Raw genomic sequence first — 12,219 nt, forward strand, 5'->3', positions numbered from 1 at the left:
GAAGGGGCATGGCCACACAGTAATTCCCCAATCTGAAATGACGCCACACAGTACTGCAACTTTATTCACAACATATCATGCAATAGTGTCTCTTATTCTCGTTACATCATATGATAGTACCACATTACTCCTCAAAGTATTCCCACTTATTCACATTGCATCACATCATATTGCTCTTTGTTCACATTAGACCACACAGTAGTGCCCTTGCTACAGTATATGTTACACAACAAAGTACTGTATACACATAATGCTGCACATTAGTAATGCATTTTGTATGCAGATACAGACGCAGTCACACACAGAATATACTGTAGGCATGCTGCATATCATATTAATCAGCAGAAGCTGCTTGTGCCCCTAGGCATTTGGCAAGTATGCCTATGCCTAGGGCAGGCTCAGACTGGAGATCAGTACGTAATCCCGCTGGACGGGATCCCGGCAGTCAAAATACAGACGCCGGAATCCCGACCACACAATCCCGACAGGGGCGGCGAGCGGAAAGCAGCCCCTTGCATGCTTGCTTCGCTCGCCACGCGGTGGGCACGGTGCCTCGCTACGCTCTACACACTATTATATCAGTAGTCAGGAAACGCAGCATGCATTTGTGTAGTGAAGAGGGTGAAAAAGGAGAGAAAGTACAGTTTGTACTGTAAGGTTATGTCAGAGGGTGTGAAGATGATCAGCTCAGTGTTATACATGTTACAGTAAGTTAGAATACAGTACAGTGCATTATGTATTTCTATTTTATTACCAGGTGTCTCCTCCACTGGTTGGCGACGGACTGTAAAAAGATAAAATACAGTTAGTCATATCAGTTGGACTTAAAGTAATGTTGGAGAAAAAAAATACTGTAATTGCAGTACCAACTATTGCTACTGTACAGTATATTTATTTACCAAAATGGTATTCTGGCTCGTCGTCTGTGGGTAAAAGAGAAGAATATTATAAGATACAGTATACAGTAAAAAGTATAGTAATAGTACACTAGTGTCCAGGCCTGGTGACAGGTGGGTAAAAAAAAGGTATGCTTGTGACAGGCATGGTGATTCCAAGGGACCCCACCGAGACCATCAGAAAATTTGTGAGTGGCCCGTATGCCGGTGATTATGACTAGACTAAGGTAGCAACTCTTTTTTGCTTTGAATTATGCATACTGTACAGCACTGTACTGTATGTGCATATTGTACAGTACACTTAAAATATTTAGCAGTTACTGTAGTGGTAATTTTTGGGATGACAGTATCAGCATACTGTAAGCATCCAACTGCGGCCCCCAAACAGATGCCGCCCCTAGGTACAGTACGTGCCTCTCGTGCCTAATGGGAAATTCATCACTGACAGTATCTAGAGAGAGAGATGAATGGAGAGACAGTGACATGGGGGGAGAGAGAGAGAGAGAGAGAGAGAGAGAGAGAGAGAGAGAGAGATTTAGTAAGATGGGAGTTTTTTTTAGAACAGGTGATGTTATCCACAGAGGCAGAACTCTGGGAGGCAACGGAGTCATCTGCCGCCGGGCTCCTGCTCTGAAGGAGGGGAACCTCTCCTCCTATTCTGTGACACCATTGAATTAAGTTAATTGATAGCTGTCGCTGTCTTTTTAGTGGCAGACTTCCTCACTGGTCCACGCACCTTACAAGTCACACCCTCTTTATTATACTGAATATACACATTTTACAAGTATCACACCCAGGATTAGAAACCACAACCTATTACACTGGAAGCAGGAACCTCACTGATGAAGCAGTTTGCTCCTGTATAGCAAATATGAGAATTCTAACTACAGTATATGAAGATACTTCTCTGACAATTACAAATATTACCTACTGTACTGCATTATCGTCTGTAAGTGTAACTACTGTAGATAAATGTTAATGTGGAATGTGATTGGTTGCTACTGTATGGGCAATATCACCAGTTCAAACAAAAACAATCATCTAAAGTCCACCATCCACTATTCCGATTTGTGCAATTTTTATCCGATTTCTACGCATTTTCCAGAAAAATCTGATGAAAAGTGCTACTCTGGTGGAATCAAATCAATGTCAGTGATAATTCTTACCACTAAATGCCGCCTCATCATCCTCATCATCCTCCTCCTTGGCGGCCTGTTCCAGTGTAGGGCCTGTGAAAAAACATTAATGAGAAAAAAAAGGTTCATTCCAGGAAATACACTACTTTACTATTTTAAACACAATGTTGTACTGTACTGTACATACAGAAACATTGAATTTGACGACAAATACTGTAAGAACCATTGCTGTTGGTTTATGCCTTAGAGGACTCGGACGCTCGCATTTGTAAAGCACGGTGTTTTCCTCCGCCTCCTGCTAGCCTGTTGCCCTTCCCCCATGGGAGCCTGCACAGATCATGCAGTAGACAGGGAGGGAATGCAGGTCATGTGCAATACACAAACGCCCACTGTAGTACTGTTTTGCTCACTTACAGTACTGTACTGTAGGTTGCATTTAGCGTAAAGAATCGCTCCTGCAGATGTACTTTGATTTATGTGAAACCTGTGTGCATCCTTCCATTGGATGTACTGTATTGGAGAGAAAAAAAAAAATGTTACAGTGAATGTCACGGGAACACATTAAAAATAAGGTTGGCACTTCCTTCCCATTGGTGTTGGTTTACAGTATGCCGTAGTGTACTCGGACGCTCATGTAATTGCATTTCAAAGGCACAGTATTTTCCATCGTCTCCCCCCTACCCCCATCGCCCTTCCCCCCTGGGGGCCTGTACAGGGAGGAAATTCAGGTCCTGTGCAATACACAAACGCTGAAGATCTACAGTACTGTTTTGCTCAGTTGGTAGCGTCAGAATACACTCATTTCATTCCCGCTGTTTAGGTGCATTTAGCGTAAAGAATCGCTCCTGCAGATGTACTTTGATTTATGTGAAACCTGTGTGCATCCTTCCATTGACTGTCTTACAATGTAAATAAAATAATACAGTGCATTATTACAGAAAAAAAAAAAAAAAAGAAAGAAAGCACATCAGGTCTCGAACCCTGGACCCCCAGCGAGGGAGGTGGGAGCCTTCACCCCTAGCCCACGACGCCTCATGAGAGATTTCCAATTTCATGTGTGAAAGTACTGCAAACAGCGCCCGGCCCCCGCCCCATTGCTGTTGGTTTATGCCTTAGAGGACTCGGACGCTCGCATTTGTAAAGCACGGTGTTTTCCTCCGCCTCCTGCTAGCCTGTTGCCCTTCCCCCATGGGAGCCTGCACAGATCATGCAGTAGACAGGGAGGGAATGCAGGTCATGTGCAATACACAAACGCCCACTGTAGTACTGTTTTGCTCACTTACAGTACTGTACTGTAGGTTGCATTTAGCGTAAAGAATCGCTCCTGCAGATGTACTTTGATTTATGTGAAACCTGTGTGCATCCTTCCATTGACTGTCTTACAATGTAAATAAAATAATACAGTGCATTATTACAGAAAAAAAAAAAAAAAAGAAAGCACATCAGGTCTCGAACCCTGGACCCCCAGCGAGGGAGGTGGGAGCCTTCACCCCTAGCCCACGACGCCTCATGAGAGATTTCCAATTTCATGTGTGAAAGTACTGCAAACAGCGCCCGGCCCCCGCCCCATTGCTGTTGGTTTATGCCTTAGAGGACTCGGACGCTCGCATTTGTAAAGCACGGTGTTTTCCTCCGCCTCCTGCTAGCCTGTTGCCCTTCCCCCATGGGAGCCTGCACAGATCATGCAGTAGACAGGGAGGGAATGCAGGTCATGTGCAATACACAAACGCCCACTGTAGTACTGTTTTGCTCACTTACAGTACTGTACTGTAGGTTGCATTTAGCGTAAAGAATCGCTCCTGCAGATGTACTTTGATTTATGTGAAACCTGTGTGCATCCTTCCATTGACTGTCTTACAATGTAAATAAAATAATACAGTGCATTATTACAGAAAAAAAAAAAAAAGAAAGAAAGCACATCAGGTCTCGAACCCTGGACCCCCAGCGAGGGAGGTGGGAGCCTTCACCCCTAGCCCACGACGCCTCATGAGAGATTTCCAATTTCATGTGTGAAAGTACTGCAAACAGCGCCCGGCCCCCGCCCCATTGCTGTTGGTTTATGCCTTAGAGGACTCGGACGCTCGCATTTGTAAAGCACGGTGTTTTCCTCCGCCTTCTGCTAGTCCTCCATTCCCATTATGCATTAGCGAACTCAGACGCTCATATATTTTAAAAGCACGGTGTTTATACATTGTACTGTACATTCTTCCTTTTACACAATTACTGTAGTTGCGTCTCCATACACATACAGTACTCCATACTTTTTCCACCGCCTCCCGTTACGCCTACAGTATTGCCAGAGCTGTAGATCAATCCGCCGCTATACTGTACGATCGAAAGTACTGGATTAGTGGAGCATTAGCCACACAGTGGTGGAGATGTGTAATGCATGATGAGTATCTAGATCGCCTCAACGCGCCTGCCTGTGATTAAACTCAGCTATCGCATTAGCGTGACTAAACGCCCGTCTCGGCGGAGAAACAGTCAAGATAAAGGTGGCTACATCTGTAAGTGTGGTAAGTGGCTTTTTATGTTTGTCTGTCTCACATTTGTTCATTTATATGCATACAGATGACGGTGTTTTGACACCGAAACGTTGATGGATATATGAAAAGCATTTCATTGGATTATACACACTTTATGAAAACCTGTGAGTGCCATCCTCTTTTTTGGATTTATGCTTTCATGATATACGTGTTTGGACCTGGAGCACCGAGGTATTTGTTTGCTGTTTATTGATTGCCGGTTTGCCTGGGATTATATATATGTATATATATATATATATATATATATTTTTTTTTTTTTTTTTTTTTTTATATGAACAAGTAGAATGTAGAGTTTGTATAATAAACTGAGAAAACCAAATAATATCTATATGTATTATTTAACTGTATTATGCTGTAGAATATAGTACGCTGGCTTCCTGTGATAGAGACAGTGAGCTCCATATCTGTAAATAGGACATTCAATAAACAGTTGAACCAAGAGAGGTTGAACACAAGACAACCAAACAGATCCAAAAAGTCTAACTTTTTTAGATGTCTCTGATAATCAACTACATATTCATGTATCCACATGTGCTTGATTAATGCATTTTATCTCCTTGTGAAATATTTAAATAATCTTCTGCTTCCTTCCAGATTGTAAATAATGAACCATTACCTGGATTCAAACATTCATTAACATTCATCAATATTTATACAGAGATTTCTGTATCTTGAATCTGATGAATTCACCTAATTTACTATTCCTAGATCTTAAATTTGATATTGTCATTATGTTTCAATTGTATGAAATAAAGTTTTTGATAATGTATTTTTCATTGGTATACTTCTGCCCAAAAGCAACAGTTACACATAAGTTTACTATATATCACAGAATGCATCAAGAGTTCTCTAAAACGGAATATGCAGAAACCTCACTTTGCACATGTGGTCTTCTAATGAAAAATTGCATTTTGGTCTTTTATAGAATGCTGTTATTTGCAAAGAAAATGGTGTAGAGCTAAAACAATTGTTTCTGTAAGCATATACAACTCCTGGCTTCAGTTTTGGATTTTGTTTATCTTCATAAAGGTTGCCCTTGTACTATGGGGCCATATTGTCTATGAGAAGTACTTCATTACTGGATTATCCTCTTCAACCGCCTAGTCTTCCTGCCTCTCTATGGGTACTTTTTTGTTTTATATATAACATTTTTTGCAACATTAGTAAAGTACACTTTGGACACTCAGATATTTTTTTTTTAAAGCAACAAATTTACTTTTAAAAATCTAAATTCTAGTTCAGTACGGATGGTGTAATGGTTAGCATTACTGCCTCACAGCACTAAGGGCATGGCTTCAATTCCCACCATGACCCTAACGGTGTGGAGTTTGTATATTCTCCCTGTACTTGCATGGGTTTCAGCCGGGTACTCCGGTTTCCTACCACAATCCAAAAATATACTGGTAGGTTAATTGTCTCTCAACAAAATTAACCCTAGTATGAATGTGTGTGCGTGTACATGTGGTAGGGAATATAGATTGTAAGCTCCACTGGGGCAGGGACTGATGTGAATGGCAAAATATTCTCTGTAAAGCACTGTGGAATATGTGTGCGCTATACAAATAACTGGTAATAAATAAATAAATACATAATAGTGATATGCCCTGCAGATAGATGTGTTGATCAGGGGAGGACTGGCAGCATTTGTCCTGGGGGCAAACATAAAAAAGGTCCAGGCTCTTCTTTATCAGCATCAGAAAAATGGGCATGACAGAAAAGCTGCGAGAATGTAGCCTATCTAATGTGGATGTGGTTAAAAAAAAGCCAATAAACTTTGTAAAAAAATTATATTTTAGAGTAATATTAAAATGATACAGTATGTGCAATAGAAGTTGAGCAACATATATATATATATACATATATATATATATATATATATATATATATATATATATATATAAAAAAAACATATGAATAACAAAATGTAAGCACATGCACAGGCTACTACTATAGACAAATATTAACAAAAAAAGTGATCCAATTTTGTAAGAAGAAAATGAAAGTAACCATCTGAGAAGAAAAAAGGGAGAAAAGATGGGAAAAGGTACTCAGGTAGGGATATCAGCACCAAGGCCAATTCAGGGCGTCACCTCTAAAATAGGAATGAAGCATTCTGGGTAGATAGCCAGGGTCCCCAAATTTTATTGAATGACTTCGAGGAATGATTAATTATACTAGACATATATTCCATTTTATGGACATACCAAATCAGTAACAGGATACACTGCATAGGTGATGGCATAGGCTTTTTCCAGTCAGCAGCGATCTGGCACATCATGGTTGAGGCAACATGCTGTAACAGCTTATTTTGGTGTCTAGAAATGGTGGGGAGGCTTAGAGGTAGAAGGAAAAATTTAGGACCACAAGGGATGGTTACATGGAATAGCACGAGAGAAGGACGGTAACTTCCTGCCATAATGCCGAGATCCATGGGCAAGCCCACCAAAAATGCAAGAAGGTAACTTCCTAAGAGCATCCTCTCCAACAACAGTTAGGAAACATGGGCCCTCATTCCGAGTTGTTCGCTCGGTATTTTTCATCGCATCGCAGTGAGAATTCTCTTAGTGCGCATGCGTAATGTTCGCACTGCGCATGCGTCAAGTAACTTTACTAAGAAGAAAGTAATTTTACTCACGGCTTTTTCGTCGCTCCGGAGAACGCATTGTGATTGACAGGAAATGGGTGTTACTGGGCGGATGTACGGCGTTTTAGGGGCGTGTGGCAGGAAACGCTACCGTTTCCGGAAAAAACGCAGGCGTGTCTGGAGAAACGGTGGGAGTGCTTGGGCGAACGCTGGGTGTGTTTATGACGTCAGCCGGGACCGAAAAGCACTGAATTGATCGCACAGGCAGAGTAAGTCTGGAGTTACTCAGAAACTGCTAACTCGGTTTTGATCGCAATATTGCGAATACATCGGTCGCACATTTAAGATGTTTAGATTCACTCCCAGTAGGCGGCGGCTTAGCGTGTGTAACTCTGCTATAATCGCCTTGCGAGCGAACAACTCGGAATGAGGGCCATGGTCTTCAGCCGAGACAGTATAGAAGTTTACAGTATATACATTTTCTTTCATTTTGACACAAATGGAGCTAGAAACAGCATTGTCCCAGATTTCTGACCACTCCCCAGAGTCTAAACTGAATACCAAGTCTGATTTCCATTAGGGATGAGCAGGTCCGGTTCTCAGAGAACCGAACCCACCCGAACTTCACGATCCAAGCTGGGTTCGGAGTCCGGCTCGGGACTACCCACCTTGCTTGGATCCCAAAAAGTTAGGCAAAACGTCATCATCCCACTGTATGATTGGCGAGGGTTTTGGATACTACATAAATTCCCAGTGATTGGCACCATCTTCACTCTGGCATTGGAGAGTGTACTGGATGAAGGGGTGCTCTATCTGCTGTATCAGTCCAGGGCTGCTCTATCTGCTATATCAGTCCAGGGGTGCTCTGTCTGCTGTATTAGTCCATGGGTGCCATGTCTGCCATATCAGTCCAGGAATGCCCTGTCTGCTGTATCAGTCCAGGGGTGACCTGTCTGCCATATCAGTCCAGGGGTGCCCTGTCTGCCATATCAGTCCAGGGGTTCCCTGTCTGCCGTATCAGCCCAGGGGTGCCCTGTCTGCCGTATCAGCCCAGGGGTGCCCTGTCTGCCGTATCAGCCCAGGGGTGCCCTGTCTGCTGTATCAGTCCAGGGGTGCCCTGTCTGCCCTATCAGTCCAGGGGTGCCCTGTCTGCCATATCAGTCCAGGGGTGACCTGTCTGCCATATCAGTACAGGGGTGCCCTGTCTGCCATATCAGTCCAGGGGTTCCCTGTCTGCCATGTCAGTCCATGGGTGCTGCTAATTCTGCCATATCAGTCCAGGGGTGCCCTGTCTGCCGTTTAAGTCCCAGGGTGCCCAGGGTGCCCTGTCTGCCGTTTAAGTCCAGGGGTGCTGCTAAGTCTGCCATATCAGTCCAGTGATGCCCTGTCTGCCGTATTAGTCCAGGGGTTTGGCTAAGTCTACTGTATCAGTCCAGGGGTGCCTGTCTGCTGTATCAGTCCAGGGGTGCTGCTAAGTTTGCCGTATCAGTCCAGGGGTGCTTTGCCTGCTGTATCTGATAATAATAAAAGTTACAAACAAAAAGCCTAAAATTCTAATTATAAAAAATATTTTTTTTTGTTTGTGCTATACCCCAGTGTACTATACATTTTTTATTTTATTTTCATAAGTACTGTGATTATTATTTCCTCCTGATATATGTATTGTGTGACACTGTCGGTGAAGGTCAACCGCAGCGTGTAATTATATATATTTCTGACTCATTTGTGCAATTCTGTCAATGACGGTCAACCGCAGTGTGTAATTATATATATTTCTGATTCATTTGTGCGACCCAACCTTGTGTTGATAGAAATGGAGGCTACTACTAGTGCTGAAACTGCTGCCACTAGTCATGACATTGACATTGCAAGTCCGTCATCGTCATCTGCTTAGGCAGATTCCCAGAGACATAGAGGGCTTAAGTCAGGGAATGCAAAATCATTTAAAGTGGTAAAGAAAAAAAATCAAAAGGAAAGTTAGCTGCAGAGGCAGTAAGACAAATTGCGCATTCAGAATCAGAACCATCAGACATTCTTGAGGAGTGTTTAGGGGTGTCCATGTCAGCTGACATTTCTCACACTGTCCTCATAGTGAAGCCTCTTTGACCTCCTTCCACTATTTCTGAACCATCTGCACATATGGGGAGTAGTACAAATAAAGTTGGTGATGAATCTAATTAGGACATAATACAAATTGAGGATTCATGTGTGGAAGTCGGACAGGATAAGGGGGATATGTGTGTACTCTATGATAGTGAGCATGTTAATGATGATGATGATGATGATGATGATGATGATGATGAAGTTGTTTGTGTAAGTCAGCCACCGGTGGCTGCAGTTGTTGACCATGATAAAAAGAAAGCCATTGCGATGCCTGGGCATACGACCAAAAAAGCCACCTCTTGGATGTGGGATTATTTTAACCCCAATCCTGACAATGTTTATGAAAGCATCTGTTCCATTTGTGAGGCCAAATTTAGTAGAGGTAGGAACGTTAGCCATCTATGCACCTCCTCCATGTTACGTCATTTGCGCCGAAGACATGAAATTTATTGTACAAGATTATAATGTAATAAACACCTCATCATCGACATACTCAGAGTAATTACTTAATGGAGCTAGTCCTTCTAAAAAAATGTTTTGTGAGGGTCCAACCAAACCAGTCATTCCAGCCACAAGTGACGGTCCCTGTCACTGAAATGATTGGTTTGTTAAACTGTGCATGTCCTGTTTAATATATAAAACATAAGGGTGGGTGGGAGGGCTCAAGGAAAATTCCATCTTGCACCTCTTTTCTTTGCATTATGTGTTCTTTGGAGCATTTGTTTAGCATAGTTGTAAAACTTATATCCTGTCTGCTACTGCAGTGCCACTCCTAGATGTGCCACGATGTGCCACGTTTTTGAGCCACCTGCTTCTGTCGCTTAGCTTAGTCATCCAGCTACCTCTGTGCAACCTTTCTGTCTAAACTGGATGAAAACACTATTGTGAACTGTGAGGTGTTCAAAATAGACTGGAAATGAGTGGAAATTAATGTTATTGAGGTTAATAATACTGTAGGAGCAAAAACACCCTCAACTGTTGTTATTTTAGTTGTTATTATGATTTTTTTTTTAAATCCATATCTAAAACCAAAACCTGCAAAGGCGGTTTTGGCAAAACCAATACAGATCCAAAACACAAAGGAGAAACTCATCCAAAACCAAAACAAAAAACCTGAAAAATGGCCCAGCGCTCACCCCTATTTACCATGCCAACTCATGGGAGTCCTGTGTTTGGGCTGTTTCCTCATTAAGCAGCATATATATCCTAGAAATTAAGCCTTGGCTTGAGGATCCTCTCCAACAAATATATTCAAAGGAGTGGTTTGATCTTGGAGTGAAAGTTGCGGATTTTCAAAAAATGAAAAAATTCTCTAGGTGGGAATGCTGAGTTCTCCTGAGTATCCAAAAATTGGGAGGAAATTAACATCAGCATTGATATCATTTAAATACAAAATAGTAGCAAGGGGAATCTAGGATTATGGAAAAGTGGGATAAGAGGAGACGGGGCCTGGAGATAATTTAATTGTCTATTAGTAAGATCCCAAAGGACCAATGTGCGGAAAACTACAAGGTGGGAAGAAGCATTCCAGGGGCGATGAGTCCTGGTGAACCACAAGAAAGAGGAAAGCATCGACAAACCCAACTCCAGAGGCCTCAACAGCAACCCAGACCTTTCCTGCATCAGAAGCACACCACTGAAAGCAGTGAGAGCTATGTCGCATAATAATATTTCTGGAAATTAGGGATTCCCAGTCTGCCACCTTGAGAAGTACTTTCAATTTAATCTGGGGATGTTTTTGAGCCAAAGATGAATTGGGAAGATTGGAATTATAGAAACTTAAAAACATATGTAGGAATATATATAGCTAAGGTCTGGAACAGATATAAGAGCCGGGGAAGCACGTACATCTTCAATGACTTAAATCTACCTAGACAAGATAAGAGGTGACATGAGTTAGCTAGAAATAATTGATAGTGCCAGTGAGTTGAAAAGATACCCAAGTATTTCATTTTTTATTTATGTCATGTAAAGGGGAAACAAAGTCTTGAGATTTTGTTTTGCTGCAGCAGGAATATAAAAATCAAGGAGTGTTGGGAGTAAAGTTCTATCTTGGAGAGGCAAGGTGAAGAGATTGGTTAGGGTTAAAAAGGGAGATTAAAACATCTGCTGAATATAATGCTATTTTGCGATCCGAAGCATCCATTTCACTTCCGATATACTCTCATTGGTGTGGATCCTTACCGCAAGGGGATCTATAACTAAATCAAATATTAATGGAGAGAGTGGGCAGCCCTTTATGGAGCTATTTGTGATCGCAATGCTAATGGAGACTGTTGACGTAGTTGAGTGACTGAGTGCCGAAACGCCCTCATAGAATTTGCCAGAGAAGCCCAATTTATGGAGGACTTCAAAAACAAAAGGCCATAAAAATATAGTTTATTCCTAATCCTAAATTAATATCTATCTTGGAATCCAAAATGTCTAAATGCCTGAGTGGTAGTGGCATTTCTGTAAATTTGAAGATTGGGTATGTGAATGTTGTAGATTATTTGATGACAAGCTAACATAATGTTATACCTGTTAAGAGATATCTCTCTTGTAAGATGGTAGTGGGTCTTCTATTATGTCGGGATATTGTGTGACAATAAAAATTGTTTCCAAGATTATAGATGGTTATTATTACAGTTTCACACAAATAAATATTCCTAACTGTCTGATGTTTGGTGAAGAATAATTTTAGCACAACTAAAAGCAGACTGTAACATTCCTGCTGCCACAGATACTGTGATTTGGAATGACCCAGATGCAGATATGTAACACAGCCAGAAATCTTCTCTAGGGCTGTATTGCTAGTGCAGGCAAGACAGCGTGTAAAGCCAGTGCAGGTATCAATGACTAGATGAGAATGTACATAACACTGCCACACTGAATGACATGGGAGTCGGATGTCAATACGCTTATTACAGTTGGCAATGAGTTGCTGTAAATGAGCCATAGAGCCAAACAGGGTA

The 12,219-nt window shown here is 41.8% G+C and overlaps 1 long non-coding RNA gene across 1 annotated transcript in view; it reads right to left on the minus strand.

Annotated features, from left to right (window-relative positions):
- Positions 1–899: 899 nt before the first annotated feature.
- LOC134918524 (uncharacterized) overlaps positions 900–12,219 on the minus strand; it is a 167,992-nt gene continuing 156,672 nt past the window's right edge. The window contains exons 2-3 of the long non-coding RNA XR_010177445.1: positions 2,063–2,125; positions 900–923 (exon numbers count right to left, since the gene is read on the minus strand). This is a non-coding gene — a long non-coding RNA (uncharacterized LOC134918524). The remainder of the gene's footprint in view (positions 924–2,062; positions 2,126–12,219) is intronic.

Source organism: Pseudophryne corroboree, chromosome 1 (assembly GCF_028390025.1).
Source record: "Pseudophryne corroboree isolate aPseCor3 chromosome 1, aPseCor3.hap2, whole genome shotgun sequence".
Taxonomy (NCBI): Eukaryota; Metazoa; Chordata; class Amphibia; order Anura; family Myobatrachidae; genus Pseudophryne; species Pseudophryne corroboree.